Genomic DNA, 15,607 nt, shown 5'->3' on the forward strand with positions numbered 1-15,607 from the left:
AACACGTATCAATAGATTAAAATAACGTCACATTTACACGAACTGCCGTGATGTATTATAACTGTACAGGCCTAGTCTGTTGATTTTGAATAACTGATATGGGAATGTTCACTGTTGTATAGTTTTATTATGAATTATATTCATATTTGCACTGCTTTTGTCGTTATTGACTGAAAATGTTAGATTTCAAATTCATATATTGTTAGGGGTCCAGTTCTGTCTTCTCATGCACTGGTCCAGCCTGTCTGGATCACCTAGATGGAAACAATACAATCAGATGTATACATACAGTGCTGCTCATAAGTATTCATACCCATGCTAAAGTTGACTAAAAAGAGGAATAAAAAAATCATCTTTTGGAAATTGATCTTAATGCCTTAATTAAAAAAGAGGAAAAATCCGACCTTTTAAGGACACCAATTTTTTTTGTGAATGAATAATGTATTGTAAATAAATAAAATACAGGGGCCATAATTATACATACCCCTATGTTAAATTCCCATAGAGGAAGGCAGATTTTTATTTTTAAAGGCCAGTTATTATTACTATTATTATTATACTATGCATCCTGATAAAGTTCCCTTGGCCTTTGGAATTAAAGTAGCCCCACATCATCACATACCCTTCACCATACCTAGAGATTGGCATGGTTTTATTTCAGTTAGCCTAATAGCTAACTGAGATAAGATCCATATCAATGCAAATCAAACCAGCCAGAAAAGGTCAGATTTTTCCTCATTTTTTTAATTAAGGCATTAAGATCAATTTCCAAAAGATGATTTTTTTAATTCCTCTTTTTAGTCAACTTTAGCATGGGTATGAATACTTATGAGCAGCACTGTATATATCTTACATCCTTCAAAGACTTCTGTCACCAAGAGTTTATTATGTTGCCTCAACTCAGATTTGACTATAAAATAAAGAAACACAGGCTTACAATGCCAGAACCAAAATGACATCTCATTAACCAAGAACACAGTCAACGGCCACACATTACCACTTTTTCCACTTCCGTTTTTCCTGTCACAATAAAAGCTCTATGATTTACTGTAACTTCCTCTTACCAGTCAACTGAGAGGTAACACAATACAATACCTTCTTTACATGCAAACAATACAACTTGAATTATTTCAATGTTCAACAGGTCATAATCAATTTATTTGAGCTGAAATTGAGTACCTTCACACTGTTCGCCAAGTCTAGCATTAGCGTTACGTTACATTGTCCGTATGGCAGTGGGGAGCGGAGAGCTCTATACCCGGCAGCAGCAAAGGTTGCTTTGTTTTACAGACAGACGCTTTTTCAGCCTGATGGCGCAGGTAGGCCACACACACCCCAGCCCGACGGCAAATCAACTAACAGCTGGATTGTGACGTGACACTATCAATAAACTAGTTTAGACCCAGCTTCTTAAGTGCTTATCCATCCCGCTTATAATATTTTCTTTTTGTTACAGAGAGCTAACTGAAGTTATTTCTCCTTCTGCAGCAGGCTCATCTTAACTACAAGACTACCACACTATAAATATTTACACAGGAACACGTTAACTAAAATCAAAAACCCAACACGATAAAAATCATTTAACACTGGCCAGTCAAGTCATAACTAACAATATGCAACAACATTGAGTGTAAAACAGTTTAGAATACATGTTAGTCTAGCACTAGTCCATCCACGACGTTCTACTTCCGGGATTGCTCCGTTGCCGCCGGAAATTCCGCCGGATGACATTCTTTTCATCCGAATGTCCGTTACCTGCTTTCTTTGTGTTGGAATTTTAAACTCTGGTCGATAAATGAGGACTTTGGATAACTGCTCCTCAGATCTCTGCAGGGTAAATCCAGACAGCTAGCTAGACTACGTATCTGTCCAATCTGAGTTTTCTGTGGACTAAAACAACTTTTATTTATTTATTTTTTTTTTTAAATATGTTTATTGAGCTTTCTGTATATCAATACAACCACAACAACAAAACAACAACAACGCTCAGTACAACATTGGTCTAGACAGTCTATACACATTTACATCTCACATGCACCCAACCAGTACAATGAATAGGAAATAAATAAAAGAATAAGAAGAAAAAAAAATAAAAATACACCCCAGTTCACAATTCTGGAAGTTTAAAATGACCAGAGGCCTGTACTACGAATCAAGATCAACATGTCCTGGATTTCTGTCAGTGATCCGGCTTCACCTAACCTAACAACCGTGGTCCCGCATAACCTGTATCACGACGCTGGTTATCAACTAGTTCAGTCAACCCAGGTTTTTCCAATCTAGAGACGTGCGCGTTGACATAAAAGAGGCGGTGTTTGCGCACCACGACCAATCGCAAACATCTACCAGAGCTGCATCTTTTAAACAAGAAGAACAAACTATAATTCTACATAAATATGAAGAACACAGACACGGTTTAACAGGCAAAACGCAGGAAAGAAAGCTGGCAAAAAAGCCGACGCTGTTATGCGTAAATCACAACGTTTAGCTTATCAATATCCAGTGGTGTAGTCTACGTGATAGTAAGCTCCAGGATTTCCATATACTCACTTAAAAATGCCCAATGACACGTAACAACATACTTTCCATTATATGTTTGATATATTTTGAATTGTCATCTGTGCTTTTTTCTTCACATAGGCTCAATGGAGGTATTTCACCATAAATTGGTGCATAAAAGTGTATCGGAATGCAGGAAATGAAGTCGTTGATGCTTAAAACTTCCCAGGGGGAGGACATCCAGACCCCCCACTATGATATGCCCCCCTCCTCCCCCAAAGGCAGATTCTGGCCAATATACAGTACAGTACACCCACTTCAATACATTAGACTAAACTGGTCACTTCCCCATCAGTCAGGCACAAGATCTGACCATATATAATTACACTTTTGCTTTCCATAAACTGTCGTTGCTTTAGGCTTTTATTTCAGTTGCAACCCCAGCAGTGGTGCGCGATCGTGAGAGAAAATAAAAAAAAAACATAAAAACATAATTTAAACCGATGTGCGCATTGGCAACACACGGCTAAAGAAGGCAACAAATAGCCTATATGTAATTCCCTCCGCTGAAAATCTATATCTTTCATAAAAATACCCATCAGGGAATGTTAACGGGGTTGTCGGTCTCTAAATGTTTTAACTTTTATGAGCGCACCTCTCTCTCTCTCCGCAAACCGAGCTCCAGCTGATCTTCTAAGAACGGTGACGCCGTTATCAGTCGAGTGTTGATTGGTCAGTAGGCGGTGCTTTTACACCGGTTGATCTCTAATCTCCAACATAACCTGCTCCCGACCAGGTTAGGTGTTCAGCATAAATTACCACGGCGATTGAACCCGATCACAAGTGATCCACCTTCGTAGTACAGAAAACCCTGGGTTGAGCCTGAAGTTAGCTCGTTAACGCCAAATCTCGCTTCGTAGTACAGGCCTCAGGTTGCAAGTACAGTGTTATGAGCAAGACACAGGGAAAGAGGCAAAGGCTAGCCAAGGACAACACTCGAAAGCACTAAAGCCACTGTGGAATTGGAAAAGTGAAGCTATGGAGTCCAAATGTTCATAAACTGTCCCTCTGAAGAGTGAAGCAGACAGGTCAGGTACTCAAGAGGAAAACATTCCATAATTATCTTATGCCAGTTTGATTTAGTAGGGGGTTTGTCACTTATCCAAGACAGAAAGATGTTCTTCCTTGCTGCATATGTGAGGATATTATACAGTCTGGTAGAGTTAGCATCCACAATAGTATCTTGACTGGGGTAACCCAGGATTAAAGAAAGAGGGTCCATGTGCAACACAACACCAAAAATATTTTCCAGATCTTGCAAAACACCCAGCCAGTATGCTTGAATTTTAGGACAAGACCAGATGCAATGAGTATAGGTGCCCACTGAGATTTTACATTTTAAACATGCATGTGAGAGTTGAGTTCATTTTATGTCTTTTGTTAGGAAAGATTTGTAAACAGTGCACAATCTTGAATTGCAGCAATCTAGCACAGTTACACACAGATATTTTCTTTGTTTGAGTCCATATCTTAGTCCATTTATCCCCATCAATATCTATAGCAAGTTCACCTTGCCACTTCTGCATAACATCCTGTACATTTATCACATCAGTCTGGCTTAAGACATTGAAAAGCGAGTAATGTATTTCTTAGCTGGGCCAAGGAGGAGTAATTGTTCAACTGCAGATGTAGTGGCATCAATATTGAGAGTAGTTCCCCTGTTTATGAAGTCCCGAATCTGCAGGTATTTAAAAAAGTCATGCCTGGGGAGATTATATTTTTCTTGAAGTTGTGCAAATGATAGCATGGATGCACCCTGAAATAAATCATGCATCCTCTTTATCCCTCGAGATGTCCAAGTGTTATACCCACCATCCACCATGCCTGGTAAAAAGTTAGGATTGCCCTGAATTGGAACCAATGGTAATAAACCATGCTTTTAATGTATTAGAGATTATAGGGTTGTTTTTACAATGGCTCCTGGCTGACTTTAAGTCCTTGAAAGCCAAAAGTCCTAACAGGGAGCCTGAGGTCTGTGATTTTTCTAAACTCAGCAAATCAGAAGAGTGATCCTCCTTGACCCAATCTGCTATAAATCTTAAATGGGATGCTAGCTGATACCATCTGATGTTGGGAAGATCTAAACCACCCTTCGAACTAGGGAGTTGTAGTTTTGCTGCTTTTAGCCTGGGCTTTCTCTTATTCCAAATGAAGTCACTCAGCCAGCCATTAAGCAGTTTCAGTACCTTGCCTGACAAAAGTAGAGGGATCATCTGTAGGGGGTATAATAATCTTGGCAAAATATTCATTTTAATGATAGAAACTCTACCAAGCAATGACAAGGAGAGTGGAGTCCATCTGTCCAGGTCCTTCCTTATTTAGTCTAGGAGGGGGTTACAATTAGCCTTAAACATTTCATGAAACAAAGGTGTGACGTGAATGCCCAGGTAGACAAAACCTGTAATGGACCATTTGAATGGGAATGAGGGTAGTGTGTTAGTTCTATCTGTAAGGCTTCCCATTGGCATAGCCAAAGATTTTGAGAAATTGATTTTGTAACCAGAAAAACATCCAAACAGAGTGATTACATCAACAAGGCGTGAAACAGAAGTTTCAGGCTCCAGCACATAAAGCAAAACATCATTCGCATAAAGAGAAATTTTATGTTGGAACCCACCCACAGTTATGCCAACTATTTCGGAGACTTGCCTTATGGCCTCAGCGAGAGGTTCTATTGCAAGGGCAAAAAGGGCGGGGCTAAGGGGGCAGCCCTGACGTGTTGAGCGATGAAGTGGGAAGTTGTCAGATCTATAGCCATTGGTGATGACTGCGGCCATGGGATTTTTATATAACAGTTTGACCCATCTAATAAAATTGTCTCCCAAATTAAATTTATGTAAGACATTAAACAGGTATGACCATTCGACACGGTCAAATGCCTTTTCTGCATCCAATGAAATGACCATGCTATCAATTTCCTGTGCCTGACAAATATTGATAATATGTAGAAGCCTCCTGACATTGTAACTAGAACTTCTACCTTTGATAAAGCCTGTCTGATCCTCTCTGATGAGAAAAGGTAGAACTTTCGAGACGTAATGCCAATATTTTGGATGGTAATTTAATGTCTTGATTCCGAATAGCAATAGGCCTGTATCCTGAGCAGTCCTCAGGGGATTTCTCTTTTTTTTTTTTAAATTAAGATGATATCAGCTTCTCTTAGTGAATGGTTGAGGCTACCAGTGATGAAAGAATGTTCCAACATTCCCAAGAAGTGGTCTACAAGCACATCTTGAAATTCTTGATAAAATTCACTGCTCAGGCCATCAGGCCCTGGTGCCTTGCCAGACTGCAGGCCCTTAAGTGCCAAGAAGGCCTCCTCCCTGGAGATGGGAGCATTTAATTCACGTTTTTGGGAATCAGAGATGGTTGGACGGGTTAGTGTGGTATCTTTAGTTTCGATGCTGTGATGATGTATGGAAGAGGAATTCCGCTGACACTGTTCTTGATTATAAAAGGTTTTATTACATCAAAGATTTCAGCATCAATTTACAGACTCCATGGAAATCTGGAGAGCACCTCAGTCAATCCCAAAAAATGGCTACTCTAAAATTCTGCTGGTGAAGCATAGTATATATCTCCCCTATGCTTTGTTTAACATAGATGTGATATGTGTGAGTATATGATTGGAGCTGGGAACTGACCAATCGATACCTTCCACATGGCATAGCTCCAACAGAGTCACCTCTGTTTTAGGGGCCCCTCTGCTAATGTTAACAATTTCCAGATGTTTCAGCAAAAGTGGGGCAAAGGTCCATCTGAACCTCTTAACAGATATTTAAGCCTAAAGTTATAAACATTCAGATACTACATTAGTCTTCCTAAGAAGGATTCCATCCTGTCCGAGACTCCATGTGGTTGATCTGATTCATACAACCTAGCGTAAAATTGCCTGAAAGTGTTATTAATGTTTTTGTTATCAAAGTGGTGGGCGCCATTCCCATCTAAAATTTAAGGAATCACTTGAGGGTCCCTTTTAATTTTGTTCAAATGAGATTAGGGCTTTCAAAATAACGCGTTAATTTCGATTAATTAATCTGAGAAAAAATAATGCGTTAAAAAAAATAACGCAGATTAATCTATTCCATATTGACGTTTGACCCGGAGCCATTCTAGCCACCAATCGACTGTAAAATGAAGGAGGAAGACGAGAATGTGCTGCCTGGATCATTAATTGGAACATTTACTTATAAAAATCTTCTTCCTGCCAACCCTGGTTACCGAAATTTGGTGCCACTGATATGTCTGCGCTTCTCTCTGATGCTCTGAAACAGACAATACAGGCAACACAAACACCGCTGCACGTGACGCTAGTTAACACTATACTCGACAGCAGCTAACGTTAGCCTACCGCTGGCTAGTTAACACTATACTAGACAGCAGCTAACGTTAGCCTACCGCTAGCTAGTAGCTGGATTAAACACGGTTAAAATGCTGACAGCTAACGCTAAACGGTGTAAAGTTTGACTGTGTTTTACTGTAGAGGATTCAACACCGGTATGTAACAATCTGCAGCTGCTGTCGGAGAAATAACACAGACGGTGCGTTCAATGAAACTGGTAAACTACACCCTCGTGGTGCATTTGAAGTTATTGTAAATGTCCATTTATCTGGTGGTTGTTTTTGTCGTTCAACAGCAATTTACTAGTGAAATAAGTTAGTTATTGTTATACATTATTATTAAATCATTTCATTTTGACCATATGGCCTTAGCAATAAACAAGCCTTACAATTCTTTGTCACCGACATTGCGAAAGTATCGGTTCAGGCACCGTTAATTATGTAATTACGATTTTTTTAATCGATTGACAACCCTAAATGAGATAAATACTTACTGGGCTTATCCCCATACTCATATAGCCTTTGCTTTGAGAAGAGTAGAGCACTCTTAGCCTGCTGGGTTAGTAAAGTGTCTAGAGCAGCCTGTATTGCGCATTTCCTCTGCAACAGTAACAGGTCTGATGTGAAGCAAAGTGTACTTTTAATATCTGCCAGTTCTTTTTTGAGTTTTAGTTGCTATTCTAATTATCTTTTCTTTTTCAAGGCTGAATAGGCTATAATTATACCCCTGATGTATGCTTTAGCAGTTTCCCACAGTAACGATGGGTCGTTAGTAGATTGTGAATTAATAGACAAAAATATCTTAAATTCACTTTTCAGGTAAGAGATGAATTTGTCATCTTTCAGGAGACGTGTATCGAATCTCCAGCATTTACTTTTCGCAGATTCTATGTCAAGAGACAATTCAAGGAGCAGAATTGCATGATCGCTAACCACAATATTGCCTATTGAGCAGGAGGACACAGATTGCATCACAGACTGGGGTACGAAAAAATAATCAATTCGTGTGTGGCACTTGTGAGGAGGGGAGTAAAAGGTGAATTCTCTTTCCGATGGATGTAGCATTCGCCATGTATCAACCAGGTTGATTTCCCCACAAGTCGACAAGAGGGCTCTAGCCTGGTTTGACAGAGGAGAATTTCGTGGGGGATGTCTATCAAGTCGAGGACTAAGTAGACAATTAAAGGCACCTCCCACCACGGCCAACACCCAATTATTACAAGATAAACAAAAGTTTACAACTTATAAGCCTCTAAATGTGAATTGTCATCTACTCTTGAACCAGCTGGACTTCCACTACATGAAAAAGCAAGGGGGACACTTTAATACATATTATGATAACGAATAATCATTCACATGAATGTAAGATGTATCATAAAAGAGTATAGTCACCAGTATACATGACCGAGTGTCCAAACTTAGCTCTCATATGGTCGGAGAGTCCGTCATTCCTGACATGCAGCACTGGCTGCGAAGGTCAGAACCTCTGTTGGGGAGAGGAAGGTTTTCTTGGTGCCATTCAGTGACACTAGCTAAGTTTCCATCCAATTGTCAATCGAATTATCTAAAGTTCGGTAAAAAAAACTGCGAATAAAGCTGGTGAAAGTGTGTTTCCATCCAACGGCTTTAAAGCGAATAAAAACCTGTGCGTAATGATGTCACATGCTGTTTTGCAATCAAATTGGTATATCGAATTGATTTTAGACATTTTAAGGTGTTTCCATTAATTTTCGCACTGAATCGCACAACATTCAAGCAAAAATTTGCGAACAAAGTTTTGCTAGACAAAATTGATCGCGCCATCTACCAACAAATGATCAGTACTGCACAAGTTGTAATAGTGCTTATGTGCCAGCTGATAGCGACATATCAAGATCGTGGTTCAGAGACACTTCACGGAAACCCTTTGGTTGAAGCATTTTCGGATTACCCAAGACAACATTTGACCTGTTGTGTAATTTTATTGGCCCGTCCCTTTTCCCAAATGTCGCAAGCTATCACCCTCCGGTTCCAACCGAGAAGCGTATCGCCATTGCGCTCTACAAACTGGCTACATGCGCAGAGTACAGACTGGTAGGCGAAACGTTTGGAGTCAGCAAAACCACCGTGCACCGGTGTGTTTACGTCATGTGCAATGCCATACGAACGAGGATGATGCGAAGGTATATATACCTACCTGGAGTGGATGAGGTGCATGATATCTCGCTGCGTAACACCAGAGCGCACCTTGTGCCACAGGTGTATGGCGCAATAGAGGGGACTCACGTCCCGATTAGACCCCCTGCTGAAGGCTACAGGGATTTTGTCAATAGAAAGGGCTGCCCATCAATCGTACTACAGGCTGTGGTAGACGATCGTTGCATCATAAGGGACATTTGTGTCGGCACTCCCGGTAGTGCGACTCCTTGTTCGTCCACTTCCATCTGTCTTTGTTGACACCCGCCATGTGTGCAAACAGAGCGGAAATACTGGGCGGAAATTAACTAAAACTTCTTCGTTTTGTGGCGGGTTGCAACCATAAAATTACCTAAAACTTTATCGCAATTCATTATTTATTCGGCAAATAACATTCCCATCAGCGTTTATCGCATAAGCCGTATATCGATCAAGATAAAATCCGATGAGACCGAACGTATTTCCTTTGAGTCGATATTCATGAAATTCAATCGAATTTTACTGTTTCCATAAGGCATTTTTCATTCGATATCACTTAATTCGGATAAAAACGTGTGGATGGAAACATAGCTACTTGTAACTTTGCAGGGAAGAGCATTGAGTAATTAGCACCGATTTGTCTGAGATGTTGTTTGGCTCCATTAAACTCTTTCCGTTTACTAAGTACTGCGGTGGACAGGTCATGGTAGAAGGATATTTTCCTTCCCTCCAGAGTAATATCTCCATCTGCTGCTTTTCGCTGTACTGCTGCCATCACTCTGTGCTTGTCCGGGAACGCGTGGAACCGAATGATGACAGGGCGCGGTCGCTGGTCAGACCCGGGCCTGGGCATTAGAGAGCGGTTGTTAGGCTTTGGTACTGACCCAGGACACAGAGAAACAAACATGGACTCAGAGTAATGATATAACAAAAATGTTTTAATGAAAGTTCAGTTCTTTAAAAGTAACCAAGGAATGCGGATACAAAGTAGGTCGGCTCCGGGCTGGAAAGGGGCTGAGGCGGGCAGGCAGAGGAACGTCCAAACTCTCTTGCAGAAATCCAAACGAGAGGGTAGAAAAACAGGAGTGTGATGAGCTGGCGACACGGCAAGCCACGGCAGCAGGTCTCGAGGTGTAGGTCTGAGCAGAAAAGAAGAGGACGTTAGCAAAAGCACGAGGAACAAAACTCGAAGACAAAAATCACAAACTGATACGACTTGGGAGCCTAGTTACCACACTGGTAGGTGCAACGATCTGGCGCCGGTGGAGAGCCATGCCCAGGAATAAATACTGCCAGGTAGGAGAGTGGAATTAGAGACAGCTGCGCAGGTAAGAATCAGTGGAATCACCAGCAGCTGTACAGAGAGGTAGAGCTCCAGCCACGCCCCTTGACCTACTTCCAGGCGAGTCTGCCAAACAGACCTGCAGACACCACAGACATAGTGGGGACAAACACACACATACAGACACCACAGACACAGTGGGGACAAAACAACGGGAGAGAGGCACACAGAACGGGGAAAGAACTGCTGCCCACATAACAGCGGTGAGCCCGTTCTAGTTTAACTCGGCGCCCCTTAGCATCCATGTCAAGAAAATCCGGTAGCCAGTGTTCAAAGAAGAAGTCCTCCATATTCTCGGGCAGGTTGAAGATGCAGATATTTTTCCGCCGCCCTCTGTTTTCCAGTTCGTCTATATGGTCGAGGAGGGATTCTACTTTTCTCTCCAAAGCTACTATTCGATTAGCTTGCGGCTCATTAGCGGTCTCAAGCTGTAGCATCCTAGTCTCTGCTTCATCCAAGCGGTCATTAGCCCTCTTCAGCTCGGCAGTATGAGAGAGGACTGTCTTAGCCAAAGGGTCGAGTTTGTTGTCAATAGCTGCCATTAGTTTAGTGGTCATCAAATCCAGCACTTTAGCGAGTCCGGCTTCAAGTTCTGACTCCTCACCGTCTTCATCATGCTTGCTGCCATGTTGGGCTAGCGCCATAGCCATGTTGTCGGTTGGCTGTCGCGACTTAATCTTTCCCTTTGGCACTGTTTGGTGTTGTTTTGTCCAGAAGTGTTCAAGAGTCATACTACTGCACTGGCATTATAAAAAGACAGCGTGGTTTAAGGGCGTTTTCACACATGAAAGTCCGAACCAAGGTCCGGACCAAGGTTCATGTTTTTGTTACATTGTATACATTTGATCCGGTAAGTTTTGGTTTCACACTGCAGTTATGCAAGCGCACTAAAGATCTAAACGTGACAAAAATACGTCCTGCCGTCTTCACATACGTGAGCTGCGTCTCCAGATACTTATAATTGATTGGTTTGTTGACGGGCTTCCCCGTCGTCTCGTATCCTCTCTCTGTGTCGGAGTTTTTTCAGCTGACTGCTGCTCTCCCCTACTGCCGCGGCTCTTTTTGTTTTGTTGTGATGTTGAGAAGCGAGACACGGAAACTTTCTTTCTAGAGAATTTATTCAGAGACAAACGGAAACCTACACTGTACTTACTACCACTTAACAAATAAACTGCTGATGTATTCTCTGCTCTGATAGCCGACAGCTGTCTGCTCTGAGCGCAGTCACCGTTACTCTCTCATGTAGCCTACACACTAAGCACCAAGCTATTCCTTAAAGGAGCTTCCCCGGTCTTGTAACACAAGGAGAGCCTGCCAGAGCTTCTTGTATTTGGTCCGAAAGTCCGAACCATCCAAAAAATGCTTTCACACTATAAACGAACCGGACCGAGACCACCTCTTTTTATCGGACCAAAATTTGGTCTTTTGATCCGGACCGTGGTCCGGGGGAGGTTTCACACCTCTAATTTTGGTTCGGATCAAACTAAAAAGTCCGAAAGTCCGGACCAAATGAGGTATGTGTGAAAATGCCCTAAGAGAGAATGCAAAATATATGGAGGGTGTTGGCGGAGCTCCCGCAAAACCGACCGTCATCACGTGACCCCCTAAAACAACTTTTGAATGTACACGTTCCACCAAAACAAGTTCCTTCCTTAGACTATTTTGCAGAGGCACCGTGGCTCTGTCGGGCGCTAAGCGACACCCATGATGATTGTGATTGGTTTAAAGAAATGCCAATAAACCAGAGCGCGTTTTTCTACCATCCCAGAATGCGGTATGGACAAGTCAGACCCTCCTCTGTGAAGGAAGGTCTGGCAAAGCGGGACTAGTCTAGCACCAACCAGGGTGCAGAGGCAGCGAGGAAGAGAGCAGTGCTGCCACCTCTTTTACAATGAAAGTAGCTAGCACTAGCTCCAAAAGTTGCTAAAAGTCGCCAGATGATGTTATATGCTCATTTGAATATTGGTGATCACGTATCATTTACATAAAGCTGTGGCTGTGTCAGCTGACTGCCTGCTGCTCACAGTACAAGACTAGAGGGAGAGAGACCCCATGCTGTTGACAGAAGAGCTGTGCACTGTGATTGCTCTGTGCAGCATGCATGGACATAAATTACAACATATCTTGCTTTTCTTCTGATGGTCTGAATCTGCTAAAATTTGTCACTAGTTGCTTTTCAGAAATAAAGTTGCTAAGAGGGTCTGAAAAGTTGCCAAGTTGGCAACACTGGAGCGAGGTCTACAGTCTTTAAATTAAGTTTTATGGTAAAGGACATTATTTGTTTGTTTATTTTGTAATGTGAAGGTATGCAGATATTTTTAGAGACATATTTATGTTGAAGTAAAGATAGTAAATAGTAATGCATCTCCATGATAATCTAATAATGGTTTAATAATGCTGTGTTAAAGCCCCTTTACTATTAAAATGAATGCATGACAGGCTATATGATAAGGATAACATAAGCACAAACCTGTGAAAACTACAACATTTACACTCTAAATTCTGCAGCAAGAAAAAAAGTCCCTGTAGAAAGGAATGGACTGCTGCAAGCAGGGATCAATACCTCAGTGCAGCTACTGTATCAGCTCATCCAGCAAATCCAATGCAATTATCAGCAGCCGAGGAGAACAAATCTATCCAGGGGCTTTGAGGACTTGTGAAGAGGTGCTTTACCTTAAAAAAGGGGTAACACAGGTGAGAAGAATTCTCATACTGTGCCCCCAGAATTGATTTCAAGATGTATCTGCAGTTCCCAGAGCTGAGTTTCAATTAGCGAGGTTGTGTGCTGTGGGGATTGTCTAGATTGTTTTAGGAACAGCACCTTTCTCTACTGGGATATTGAACACAGTCTTGCACTGTCACAGGCTGTCTAAAGAGTTAGTTCTGATAAAACAAGCATACAGTTGTGTTCAAAATAATAGCAGTGTGATCAGGGCATGAAGTTAACTTTTTTGACCACCAGCCACTGTGGCAGGTGGATTTTTAAATCCACCTGCCACAGGGACTTTTTACCAGCCACTTTTTTTTTGCGTCATGAAGGTGAAAAACAGGAATTGCTGTGTCTCTATGATCCTATCCTGTCCTATTGATGGTAGCCTACTCGTGAACATTGCGCCGTCATCACGTGCTGTAGTAGGGGGGCCCGCCTTGATAATCCTGTGTTGGCTCGTTACGCCGCTGCATATATGAGATGAGATGACTAGACAAAATCTGGAGTAGCCTACGCCACCACAACAACAACAAAACACTGGTGAATGCGCACCATAACACATGAATGTTTTTTGTATAGTTCTTAAAAATAAAAAAATAAATAAAAAGTAAACTTGTTTTAGGGAGAATAATACTTATTACTATTAATTCATTAGCCTACTCTGGGCTGAGATTTTCAAGTAACCTTACCAAAAAGGCTCAGGATGCTGCAAATGTTGGTAAAATATGAAAAAGGCTGGTGGATTTAAGACACAAAATAATTTATTGGATGAATCAAATATGAACATATCTGTCATTGTCAGTGGCTTGTTGATCTTTACATTGTTAGTTAATTTCCTATCCTGGCCTGGGACACACATTCATACGGTTTAATAAAGTCCTTATTGGACTTTAACTTATCATTGCACTTACAATAACGTAGCTGTCCTCAATTTAGGTCATCCTGTAGGTCTCATCTGCGTTTTTTCCTGCATCCACTGTGTGCGTTTGTGTGTGTGTCTGTGCGTGCGTGTGTCTCTGTGTGTGTGTGTGTGTGTGTGTGTGTGTGTGTGTGTGCGCGTCATTCGCGGGGGAAACGGAGCAGCCCCGCCCGCTGCAGAGAGCCGACAATTTGAAACAGCAGCGCTGACTTTAGAGTGAAAAAACGTTACAGCGTACATTGATGTTAAAATGTCTACGTGTTGGCAGGACGGTCTGAAATGTTTTGCACGGTCTTTCGCTGTACGTTTTGTTGGTAAATGTGAGATGTTTGAGTCACACACACGTCTCGTCTTCATATCAGAAACTAGGAAATTAACTTCACCCGTTCTCACTCCTGCTTGGTCAGTGGCTGCACGTGGGACTGCTGGGATTGTGTTAGTAATGAAAATGCGATAGGGGGCCCCGGCTGTCAATCAATGTCTTCCAGTGATGCGGGCCCCTGATTGGACCAGGCCCGTAAGCAACCGTGTACCCTGCTTACCGATAGTTACGAGTCTGAATCACTCAATTGTCATTGGCTACCCGCCAATGTGGCAGGTAGATTGACAGTTTCACCCGCCAATCACAAAAGTTACCCGCATTTGGCGGGTGCCAATTTCATGCCCTGAGTGTGATTTAAAAAAGTGAATAATGCTCAAAATCCTTAGAATAGCTTTTAATTCCATTATATCATTGCATTGGGAACACTGCACATTCAATTCCAAATCAAAACATGACCACAATTGATCAAGTTTGTTTTATACCTTCACAGAAAGTGAAGAAAAAGGAATGTTAGGCTGTTCTTAAGGGTTTGCTTTACTTTGAATCACTGCACTAATATTTAGTTGCATAACCATTATTTCTGAGAACTGCTTCACATCTGTGTTGCATGGAGTCGACCAACTTCTGGCACCTGTGAACAGGTATTCCAGCCCAGGACGGTTGAACTACATTCCACAATTCCTCTGCATTACTGGGTTTTGCCTCAGAAACAGCATTTTGATGTCACCCCACAAGTTTTCTATGGGATTGAGGTCTGGGGATTGGGCTGGCCACTCCATAACATCAATCTTGTTCATCTGGAACCAAGACTTTGCTCGCTTACTGGTGTGTTTTGGGTCATTGTCTTGTTGAAAGACCTATTTCAAAGGCATTTCCTCTTCAGCATAAGGAAACATGACCTCTTCAAGTATTTTGATGTATTGAAACTGATCCATGATCCCTGGTATGTGATAAATAGGCCCAACACCACAGTATGAGAAACATCCCCATAACATGAAATTTGCACCACCATGCTTTACTGTCTTCACAGTGTACTGTGGCTTGAATTCAGTGCATGGGGGTCGTCGGACAAACTGTCTGCGGCCCCGAGACCCAAAAAGAACAATTTTGCGCTCATCAGCCCACAGCATGTTGCACCATTTCTCCTTTTGGCCAGTCAGTGTGTCCTTTCAACCTATTCAGTACATGTCTTTTTTTCAGCAATGGGACTTTGCGGGGGCTTCTAGCTGATAGCTTTGCTTCACATAGCCTTCTTCTGAT

At 41.9% G+C, this 15,607-nt stretch overlaps 1 long non-coding RNA gene across 1 annotated transcript; it reads right to left on the reverse strand.

The window, feature by feature from the left end:
• Window positions 1–9,971: 9,971 nt before the first annotated feature.
• On the reverse strand, window positions 9,972–10,462 carry LOC116041281. Its single transcript, XR_004102891.2, has 2 exons — window positions 10,287–10,462; window positions 9,972–10,193 (listed from the first exon to the last, which is right to left on the reverse strand). It is a non-coding gene; the product is annotated as an uncharacterized LOC116041281 (long non-coding RNA).
• Window positions 10,463–15,607: the final 5,145 nt, after the last annotated feature.

The sequence above is a fragment of the Sander lucioperca genome, chromosome 3 (assembly GCF_008315115.2).
Source record: "Sander lucioperca isolate FBNREF2018 chromosome 3, SLUC_FBN_1.2, whole genome shotgun sequence".
Classification (NCBI taxonomy): domain Eukaryota; kingdom Metazoa; phylum Chordata; class Actinopteri; order Perciformes; family Percidae; genus Sander; species Sander lucioperca.